General features: G+C 45.2%; 1 pseudogene; it reads left to right on the top strand.

Moving 5' to 3' along the window:
* LOC132901033 (NLR family CARD domain-containing protein 3-like) overlaps positions 1–12,051 on the top strand; it is a 70,507-nt pseudogene that overhangs the window by 43,072 nt on the left and 15,384 nt on the right.

Genomic DNA, 12,051 nt, shown 5'->3' with positions numbered 1-12,051 from the left:
TGGACAAAGTGGATACAGCAACAAGAAATGTTAAAGACTAACTTTAAAGCAGACATCTCCAACACACAGCTTGACAGTGTGCACACACGTGAACGTGGCGATGTGTGGGGGTCACAATACAGACAGGCAGGCAGGAAAGCACCGCAAGACAGACAGATTCAATACAAAAGACGTGGAGATGCAAAAGGGCACAGCTGGCAACAATGTCCAGCAAGAGAATCAGTGTGTAATCACTGCAGAAAAAAGTGACATTACACGAGAGTGTGCAGGACAAAAACTGAATTAAGTGAGTGTTGCTACTGAGGATTATGATGATGAAGTTGCATTCCTGGGCTCACTGTCAGCTGATGCAAAAGCCAGTCCATGAATGACAAACGTAAAGGTGGACAACCAGAACACTGTTTAATATCCACACTGAAGCGGATGTCACCACAGTTCCAGAAACACTGTACATCCAGGGCCATTTCAACAGGCTGGTGAAGCCTATGAAAATTCTGCAGGGGCCAGGAGGCACACATCTCAAGGTAAAAGGCATGTTCACAGCAACTCTCAGTAAGAACAGTAAGAGCGCCACAGAGGACATCTATGTTGTGAAAGGGCTGAGCATGTCACTACGAGGCCCAATGGCTGCCATAGCATTGCAGCTGGTCACTAGAGTGGAGAACATCAGCCTGAACTCCAAAGAGACTGTAAAAATGAAGTTTCCAAAGCTTTTTAGTGGTCTAGGGAAAATGGAGGGTGAGTACAACATTGTACTGAAGCCTGGGGTGTAGCCTTTCTCCCTCTTAATGCCCAGGCGCATCTCCCTCCCTCTCCTACCAAAGGCTAAAGAGGAGCTGAATCATCTGGAGCAGCAAGGAGTCATCTCTAAGGTGGAGGAGCTGACGGAGTGGTGTGCACCCATGGTGGTGGTGCCTAAATGTACAGGCTCGGGCAGGGTGAGAATATGCACCGACCTCACCGAGCTGAATAAATCAGTGATGAGAGAGAAACACCCACTCCCCTCAGTCGAACACACCTTCGAACAACTTGCTGGAGCCAAAGTGTTTTCAAAGTTGGATGCCAGTGCTGGATTTTGGCAGATTCCACTGTCCAAGGAGTCTTCCCTGCTAACCGCCTTCATTACCCCATCTGGGCAGTACTGTTACAGCCATCGGTGCTTTGGAATCTCATCAGCACCAGAACACTTCCAGAAACACATCACACATTCTGGAGGGCCTGGATGGTGTTCTGTGTCAGATGGATGATGTGCTCATCTGGGGAGCCACACAGAGTGAGCACGATGAGAGACTGCAGAGGGCACGATCATGCCTACAGGAGGTGGGAGTTACACTCAATGACAAGTGTGAGTTCTCAAAAAGTAGGATAAAATTCCTGGGGCAGGTTATTGAGGCATCAGGGGTCAGCGCAGATAAGTTGAATACTGTCAAAGCCATAAAAGAGCCAAACAACATCAACAAGGTGAGATGCTTTCTGGGGATGACAAACCATCTCGGGAAGTTCCTGGCTCACTTGGCAGAGAAAATGCGTCCTCGCAGAGACCTACTGAAAAACTCCAACATGTGGGCCTGGGGGCCACAGCAGAAGCAGCAGCAGCAGGCTTTTGATAGCATCAAAGCAGAACTGACATCACCGCCAGGGCTGGCACTGTATGACCTGAATGCTGAAACACTTGTCTCTGCCGATTCGACCTCATTCAGGTTGGGCGCCGTACTTCTCCAGCAGCAGGCAGACACAGGATGGAAACCAGTGGCATGTGCTTCGAGAGCCCTCAGCAGTACCAAACAGCGATACGCCCGGATTGGGAAGGAGGCATTCACTTCAACATGGGCCTGTGAGAGGTTTGCTGAGTTCCTCATTGGGAAAAGCTTCCATATTAAAACTGAACACAAGCCTCTAGTTCCCCTGCTGGGCTCCAAGAGCTTAGATGAACTCCCACCATGCATACAGCATCTGCGCATGAGATTAATGAGGTTCTCCTCTACCATCTCACATGTGGCTGGCAAAAACATTGCAACCGCAGATGTGCTGTTCAGAGCTCCTGTCAGCAACATGGCAGAGGGTCTGCAAGAGGAGGAAATCAACCTGTATGTTGATCCTGTCATTGCAAGCCTGCCAGCTACAGAAAAGAGACTCGGAGAAATACAGACACGTCAGGACAGTGATGCCATTCTCCAGCAACTGAAGAAATTCTGTGTGGAGGGATGGTAGATACAGTAAGTTCTCTACTGAAAGAGTGTTCCAAACCTGTCTGCCATTCTCAGGTGAACTCATGGTCAACAATGGTCTGCTACTCTATGGCAGCAGGAGAGTAATCCCAACATCACTCAGAGCAGATGTGCTGTCCAAGCTGCATGAGGGCCACCTGGGAATAATCAAATGCAGGGAGAGAGCTAAGCAGTCGGTGTGGTGGCTGGGCCTCAGCAGAGAGCTGACAAAAATGATAGAGAACTGTGACACGTTTGCCCATGAGAGAACAAATCTCAGAGAAACTATACTACCTACAGAGTTCCCATCAAGGCCATGGTCCCCTGTAGGAGCAGATTTGTTTCAGACAGGAAACAATCATTACTTGGTCATTGTGGAGTATTGCTCAAGATATTTTGAAGTGATCGAGCACTTCAAGTCTATCTTTGCATGTCACGGGATACCAGAAGAAGTGCGCTCGGACAGTAGGCCACAGTTTGCATCTGAGCCCTTCAGAAAGTTTGCACAGGATTGGAGCTTCAAACATGTGACATCCAGTCCCCATTTCCCACAGAGCAATGGGGAGGCTGAGTGTGCTGTAAGGACAATTGAAAGTCTTCTCAAGAAATCCAGTGATCCTTACCTAGCTCTCATGGTCTACTGCGCTGCACCTCTGGTGAATGGATACAGTCCCACAGAACTCCTCATGGGGAGGAGAATAAGAACAACTGTTCCTGTCATTCCATCCCAGGTCAAACTGAGATGTGCAGACATGGAAAAACTGAAAACAACAGAACAGAGATACAGACAAAAACAGCAACAAAACTATGACCGCAGACACTGAGCGCATGACTTGCCACACCTGCAACCTGGAGATCAGGTGTGGGTCAAAGATGTGCTCAAAAGAGGCAAAGTTTTGTCTACAGCAGACATGCCAAGGTCCTACATCACTGAGACAACTAGGGGCACCTTGTGTAGAAACAGATACCACCTCTCACCAACCCCTGGAGGGCCTGAAACACCTACTAACTTACCTGAGGCAAAACCTGAAAATACTGCTCCTGATGCAGTGACTACTTCTGTCACACCTGAGGTCCAGCAAAACGGCAGTCATCAGGCTCCAATGTGTTAGAAACGCTTTGTTGTTTTGCAATGCTAGATGTGTTTACTGAAGTTACACTGAAAAATGTTTCATTGTTTACCAAGCACTTATGCTGGAGGGAGTTAAAATGTTTACATCGGCGCATGCTGAAAAATGTTTTGTTGTTTGCGTAGCAAAAGTGTTTCACAGATAAAGATAATGATAAAAGGCAGGATAAGCCATATGTGTTCTTATTAATATTTATCCCGTTAATACATGAATTAAAACACTGTCCTATACGTTACATCTGTGAAGGAAAGTGAATATTTCTCTATTTACAGTTTTCATACTGTTTACTAAGGCTTACTCATGCATCTTCCCAGGGAAGGTTCTTTATTTGGAAAGGGGAATATAGTATTAGGGAAAATACCTGGGTAGGAACCTTGTGGAGTTGTATTGTGTTGCACGCGGGAGTTTAATAAAGTACGGAGTAAACCAACAAGAAGTGTCTGTCATATGTCCTGTGTCAAGCCTCCAGATATTACTGCACGGCAAATATAAATAATAGAACACCGCTGATGTCCATTTCCTGAGTTGAAATGTTCTTCACAGTGACAGCACCTTCAGGTTCTCTTTCTTGGTGACGTGTTGTGCTGATTTCATGAACTTATCAGGGAAGGAACTCGACAGTGAAATAGTCCTTTTTCCTTTAGTCTGTTCGAGAAAGCGGTTGAGCTGAGTGATGGAGTTCATGTCATCTGGCTGTGTTTCTGACACACCTGAGCAGTCAGAGTAACTCACCTCATCTGAGGAGATCTCACCCTCCTCCATGTGTGTGAGCTGTTCTCCTGTAGCACCTCGACTGCACTCTGCTCTTTCACTGTCTCACATTACACTTTACTGATTCACTGGGGCTTTTGGGATGATTGGCATTTTCTCACCTTTTTACTCTTTCCATATTTTTTCTTCTTTAACAAAGTTTTCTACACCTTTGCCAAGTTCCCTGACTCCATGTTTCTTGAGTTGGAGTCTTGTGTGTTCTCCTGCTGCAGCTTTGTGGGATTAGTGACAGTCTCAGTGTCGACATTAAGGCCAGTATCACCACTAGCACTACTGCTAACATCTGGAGTTGTCATGGAAACTCTCCAAGTCTCCAAACAAAAAATGATGAAAAGTCCAAGAAGTTGCAGAAAGGTTTAGACTTTTATTCAACCAGTAAAAGCCGAGTTCCGTCTGCAGATTGAACCGACTCAAAAATGACAAAGTTCTCATTTTATACTGTCTCAAGGACAAAACAGTGTATACAAATAATTTCATTGGTTTTCATGTCACGTCGTACCACTTCAACATCTTCTATTGGCCAATACATCTCACGCTTCTCATATTTTGTATGAACGGTTAATTCAGAAAGAGTCAAAGCATACGATAAGATGGGGTATGGTATAAACAACACAGCATTCAGAGCATACAGTACATGATTCAAAATGACTGGGTTCAGATCAAGTTTAAGGCTAATACAGGCTGCAGGTGCGAGTAAACAAACCACTCATGGCCTTGATCAGTCTGCTACTCCATATTAGTTAGTTAGTTAGTTAGGCCCTTAGCCCACAGATGAGCATAGGCCATCGACAACCCTCCGCCAATGAACTCGGTTCTGGGCTTCTTTTGCTGCTTCACTCCAGGTGATCCCATGCTGTCTCAGTTCTGCTTCAGTGTCTCGCCTCCAGCTGTTTCTGGGTCTGCCACGTTTTCTCTTCCCCTGCGGGTTCCAAGTCATGGCCTGGCGTGTGGTGCTGGATGATTCCTTCCTGAGTGTGTGCCCTATCCAGCCCCACTTCCTTCACAGAATCTGCTTGGCCACTGATTCCTGTCCCGCCCTTTGCCACAGGTCTTCATTTCTGACTTTGTCAGGCCAGCGTATCTTGAATATGCACCTCAGACAGGTGTTCAAAAATGTCCGGCTCTTCCGCAGCATAATTTTTGTAGTCCGCCAAGTCTCACACGCATAAAGCAGAACCGATTTTACATTTGAGTTGAAAATGCTTAGCTTGGTCTTCATGGTAATCTCCTTAGAAGTCCAGATGTTCTTCAACATGACAAAGGCTCCTCTCGCCTTTCCAATTCTAGCAGTGACATCTCGGTCGGTGCCTCCCAGATGGTCAATCACACTTCCAAGGTATACAAAGGTCTCTACCTCCTTGATAGGGTCTCCTCCAACAGTGATAGGGGTGTTGGAAGTGGAGTTTATCTTCAAAAGTTCTGTTTTTTTTCTACTGATCTTAAGTCCTGTTTGCGCGGATATGGTCTCAAGACGGGTGGTCTTGTCCTGCATTTGGCTTTGGTTGTGTGACAGGAGTGCAAGGTCATCAGCGAAGTCAAGGTCATCCAGCTGAGTCCAGGGTGTCCACTGAATCCCATTTTTCCTGCCTGTCGTGGTGGACTTCATGATCCAGTCAATGGCCAGCAGGAAGAGGAATGGTGAGAGTAGGCATCCTTGACGTACTCCTGTCTTCACCTGAAAACTGTCCGACATCTGCCCAGCATGAATGATTCGGCAGCTCATGTTGTTGTACGTGCATTGGATCATTGCAATAATTTTCTGAGGAACTCCATAGTGTCTCAGCAGTTTCCACAGGGTCTCTCTGTCCACACTGTCAAATGCCTTCTCATAATCTATAAAGTTGATGTAGAGTGGGGAGTTCCACTCCAGTGACTGTTCCACAATGATGCATAGCCTGGCAATTTGATCAGCGCATGACCTGTTCTTACGGAAGCCTGCCTGCTGGTCTCGGAGCTTAGGGTCAACTGCCTCCTTCATCCTCTCAAGGATGACTCTGTTTAGAACCTTGCCGGGTACTGAAAGGAGCATAATCCCCCGGTAGTTGCTGCAGACACTGAGATCACCCTTTTTAGGTAGCTTGATGATATTTCCTTCTTTCCATATGGCTGGCACCTCTTCTTTCTCCTATATCTTACTGAAGAGGCTGTGAAGAATGTTGACAGTACTTTCCATGTCAGCTTTGATGGCCTCTGCTGGGATCTCATCCAGACCGGCTGCTTTTCCATTCTTCAGTGCTTTGATGGCCTTTCTTATCTCCCCTTTCGATGGCTTGTCACAGTTGATGGGAAGCTCTGTCTCTGCCGGTGGAATGTCTGGTGGTTCTTCTGGGGCAGGGCGGTTTAAAAGCTCACTGAAATGTTCTGCCCATCGCTTAAGCTGCTCCTCAGTTGTTGTCAGTGGGTTACCATTTTTGTCCTTGACAGGCTTGTCTGACTGCTGAGCCCTGCCGGCAAGCCTCCTGGTTATAAAGTACAGTTCTTTCAAGTTTCCCTGTCCTGCAGCGTCCTCTGCATGCCTGGCCAGATCGTCAACATAGTCACGTTTGTCTTTCTTGATGCTGTTCTTCACCTCTCTGTCCACCACTGTGTACTCTTCTTGTGCTTTTGTCTTTTCTGACCTAGTTCGGCTCATGTTCAAGATAGCTTTCTTCTCTTTCCTCAGTTCTAGTTTCTGGTTGGTGTCAGCAGATATCCACTCTTTGTGCTGGTTTTTCTTTTTTCCAAGTACTTCCTCACAGGTGTCTAGCCAGAGTTTCTTGCTGGACTCCCATTGTGTCTCAATGTCTGTCTCAGCATCATTCATCAGTTCTTGCAAAGGCTGAAACCTGTTGTTCAAGCTAATATTGAAGGCCTCCTGTATGTCTCTACATTTAAGTAGTCCTACATTGTATTTTGTCCGCATATTACTAGAGGTGTTGTGCTTCTTGAGCCGAAGTCTCACTGATGTTACCAGGAGGTGGTGGTCAGAAGAAACGTCTGCTCCCCTCATCACTCGCACATCCTGCCACGATCTTCTGAATTTCCGACTGATGCAGATATGATCAATCTGATTTTCTGTGACATGGTCAGGGGATCTCCATGTAGCCTTGTGGATGCGCTTGTGAGGGAAGATGCTCCCCCCTATCACCAGCTGGTTCAAGGCGCAAATGTCTGCAAACCGCTCTCCATTCTCATTCATTTCTCCAAGTCCATGGGTGCCCATGATGTCCTCATATCCTGTATTGTCTGATCCAATCTTGGAATTGAAATCACCCATTAGTATTGTCATGTCTTTGCTTCTTCCTTTGTCAATGACTGACTGGAGCTGCTGGTAAAACTCGCCCTTTTTCTCTTCCTCGGCATCGTTTGTGGGGGCGTAGCATTGAATGATATTCAGTCTGATGTTTTTCTTCTTGGTGGTGAACTGTGCTGTTATGATGCGGGAGTTGACATGTTCCCAGCCAGTGAGTGCTCGCTGTGCTTCCGGTGCCAGCAACAGGGCCACGCCTTCAGTGTGTGGGGCACCATCCTCCGTATTCCCCGAGTACAGTAGCTGCTCTCCTGATGCAAGTCTCAACTGTCCTGCCTGCAGCCACCTTATCTCACTCAGTCCTAGCACACCAATCTTGTATCTTTCCATCTCTCGTGCTACTTGGATTATTCTTCCTGCTTCGTACATTGTCCTGATGTTCCATGTGGCTATTTTTGTTGTTTTCCTGAGTGTCAAAAGGGGGGTCAGCCTCGCAGCTTCCTTGCGGCTTTCACTGCAGTGCGTCATAAGTCTCGATGGTTGAGACCCTTCCTTGCCCAGGTATATTTCTTGGCTTCTGGTCGTCGATGCTTCTGTAGCTAGAGTGTTTTTTTTTTATGGGGTGGGGTAGCTAACCCCACGCCCAACCTTCCTCCTTTCCTCCTATTGGGCAATACACCTCACGCTTCTCATATTTTGTATGAACGTTTAATTCAGAAAGAGTCAAAGCATACAATAAGATGGGGTATAGTATAAACAACTCAGCATTCAGAGCGTACAGTACATGATTCAAAATGACTGAGTTCAGATCAAGTTTAAGGCTAATACAGGCTGCAGGTGCGAATAAACCACTCGTGGCCTTGATCAGTCTGCTACTCCATATAATTTTAAAAAAAGAAAATGCACTCTGCAGCTTCTAACACTACCCAATTTAGAACGGCCTGATAAAAGTACTCCGTCGGTATGCACACACTCCAGAATGAACAGGTGGTTAATTCCACATGGTCTTGGCTTTCTCATTCCCACATATGATAATGCTCCAGGTGTTGGAGTCAGAATAATACACTTAGCACAAAACAACCTTCAGTATAAACAATGTAAACAATGTCTTTGCTGTATTTTACTGTAATTATGATCATTCATAACCCAATTTATTATGACTTTTAATAGAATTAACTTCATTTATTCAAATTAACATACTTTTGAATTAATCTATAATCATCATAAAAGGAAATTACTGCATGTGTGGTTATATGAATCAATACATTTGTGATTACTTCAGGTGTGTATGTTTTTGTGCACATAAAATCACCACAGAGTCACCTCAGATTTAGTAGCGATGCAATCACCAGCACCAGTGTTAGAATTAGCATTAGCATCATTAGCATTACTGCTGGTCTCAGCACTGACCTCTTCTGCTCTCCTGCTGACTGTCTCCGCCCTGCTGGTGCTGTATCTTGGCCGTGTCACCCCCTGAGCTCTCCGACTGCACAGCTCTGTGTCACCAACTCAACTTTTTATCCCCGATGTCCCCACACTGGAAACATCTCAGGCTTTCAGTCCTGGTGAACACAGTGTAGCTGCTATCACCATGTTTAAATTTAAAACTTATATCGAGGGTTTCATCTCAAACATAAAAACCTGCATGTGAAAAGATATGACGTTTCACTGCCGAGTTTTTACAGTCAAGAGGAATCATTCTCATGGGGCTGGCAAACACACACACACACGCACACACACACACACACACACACACACACGAAATAGAATTTGTTAATTAGTTTTTGCTCTCATATAATTCATGACTAAGTTTCTGTATTTCATTGTAATTAAAGACTGCAGTGTCTCTTTGATGAAAAAGTTCCTGCTGAACTGATCTGTGTGTCCTGAACTGAGAGAGTGAAGAGTGTGTCATTGTCTCTCTGCAGGTTGGGTTATTGTGAAATCTCAGATGAAGGCTGTGCTGCTCTGACTTCAGCTCTGAGATCAAACCCCTCACACCTGAGAGAACTGGATCTGACTGTGAATATACTCAGAGACTCAGGAGCGAAGCGTCTCTCTGCTGTACTGGAGAATCCTCACTGTAAACTGGAGACACTGGGGTAAGATCTTCTCTCTGAGAGTCACATGACCTGATCCTCAGTAAGACACATTCTCTAATAGTGAGACTGAAGCAGAGGTTTTAGGTTCAGCATCAAATATCCTGAGGAGGAAAATCATTACATTTCATTCCACATTGATGTTTTTTCCTGATCTGATCACAGTATTTCTGTATTCAGTGTTTGTAGTAGTAAAAACAGATCAGGGCCGAGTTTCCCAAAAACACAAACATCATTGTATAATGGTAGAGCGAGCATCACTTTGAACTCTCTCTCTCCCAGTTACAATGATCTCAACTTTGCAATGATTTTTGTAAACTCAGCCCTGATTCATCTTTTACAGTGCCTTGAAAAAGTATTCATACCCCTTGAACTTTTTCACATTTTTCCACCTTACAACCACCAACTTAAAAGTTTTTTATTGAGATTTTATGTGATAGACCAACACAGAGTAGCACATAATTGTGAAGTGAAACGAAAATGATAAATCTCATCTCATTATCTGTAGCCGCTTCATCCTGTTCCACAGGGTCGCAGGCAAGCTGGAGCCTATCCCAGCTGACTACAGGCGAAAGGCGGGGTACACCCTGGACAAGTCGCCAGGTCATCACAGGGCTGACACAAAGACACAGACAACCATTCACACTCACATTCACACCTACGGTCAATTTAGAGTCACCAGTTAACCTAACCTGCATGTCTTTGGACTGTGGGGGAAACCGGAGCACCCGGAGGAAACCCACGCGGACACGGGGAGAACATGCAAACTCCGCACAGAAAGGCCCTCGCCGGCCACGGGGCTCGAACCCGGACCTTCTTGCTGTGAGATGACAGCGCTAACCACTACACCACCATGCCGCCCCAAAATGATAAATGGTCTTCAAAATTTGAAACAAATAAAAATCTGAAAAATGTGCTGTGCATTAGTATTCAGCCCCCTGTACTCTGATACCTCTAAATACAATCCAGTGCAATCAATTGCCTTCAGAAGTCATCTAATTAGTTAATAGAGTCCTACTATGTGTAATTTACTCTCAGCATAAATACACTTGTTCTGTGAAGGCCTCAGTGGTTTGTTAGAGAACACTGAAGAACAACCAGCATCATGAAGACCAAAGAACTCACCAGACAGGTCAGGGATAAAGTTCTGGAGACGTTTAAAGCAGGGTTAGGTTATAAAATAAATATCCCAAGCTCTTAACATCTCAGGAAGCACTGTTCAATCCATCATTCAAAAATGGAAAAAGTATGGCGCAACTGCAAACCTACAAAGGCATGGCTGTCCACCTAAACTGACAGAGCGAGCAAGGAGAGCACTGGTCAGAAAGCAGCCAAGAGGCCCATGATCACTCTGGAGGAGCTGCAGAAATCCACAGCTCAGGTGGGAGAATCTGTGCACAGGACAACTATAAGTCGTACACTCCACAAATCTGGCCTTTTTGGAAGAGTGGCAAGAAGAAAGCCATTGTTGAAAGACAGGCATAAGAAGCCATGTAGGGGACACAGCAAACATGTGGAAGAAGGTGCTTTGGTCAGATGAGACCAAAGTTGAATTTTTTGGCCTAAATGCAAAGCGCTGTGTGTGGCGGAAAACTAACACTGCTCATCACCCTGCACACACCATCCCCACTGTGAAACATGGTGGTGGCAGCATCATGCTATGGGGATGCTTTTCTTCAGCAGGGACAGGGAAGCTGGTCAGAGTTGATGGGAAGATGGATGGCGCTAAATACAGGGCAATCCTGGAAGAAAACCTGTTGGAGGCTACAAAAGACTTGGGACTGGGAAGGAGATTCACCTTCCAGCAAGACAATGACCCTAAACATACAGCCAGAGCTACAATGGAATGGTTTAGATCAAAGAATATTCATGTGTTAGAATGGCCCAGTCAGAGTCCAGACCTAAATCCCATTGAGCATCTGTGGCAAGAATTGAAAATTGCTGTTCACAGATGCTCTCCATCCAATCTGGCTGAGCTTGAGCTATTTTGCAAAGAAGAATGGGCAAAAATTTCAGTGTCTAGATGTGTAAAGCTGGTAGAGACATACCACAAAAGACTTGCAGCTGTAATTGCAGCAAAAGGTGGCTCTACAAAGTATTGACGCAGGGGGGCTGAATACTAATGCACATCACATTTTTCAGATTTTTATTTGTTGAAAATTTTGAAGACCATTTATCATTTTCGTTTCACTTCACAATTATGTGCTACTCTGTGTTGGTCTATCACATAAAATCTCAATAAAAAACTTTTAAGTTGGTGGTTGTAATGTGGAAAAATGTGAAAAAGTTCAAGGGGTATGAATACTTTTTCAAGGCACTGTAAATTTGATCACTTTCACTCACGCGCGCTCACACACACACACACACACACACACACACACACACACACACACACACACACAGGGCCTCATTTATCAATCTTTTCGTAAAATTGTGTGTAAATATTTGTGTAAACCAAAATGAACTAAATATTTCTGACAGAAAGGCTGATTTTCTTTGTAAGTTTGTACTTAAGTTGATCACCCGTAATGTGTGAAGTGTGTTCCTGGTGCAACTGATTTGCATGTAGTGACGCCCACACACACTTCTATAAGTCGCTCTGGATAAGGGCGTCG

The sequence above is a fragment of the Neoarius graeffei genome, chromosome 16 (assembly GCF_027579695.1).
Source record: "Neoarius graeffei isolate fNeoGra1 chromosome 16, fNeoGra1.pri, whole genome shotgun sequence".
Lineage (NCBI taxonomy): Eukaryota > Metazoa > Chordata > Actinopteri > Siluriformes > Ariidae > Neoarius > Neoarius graeffei.
This window is presented reverse-complemented; position numbering and strand designations above follow the sequence as displayed.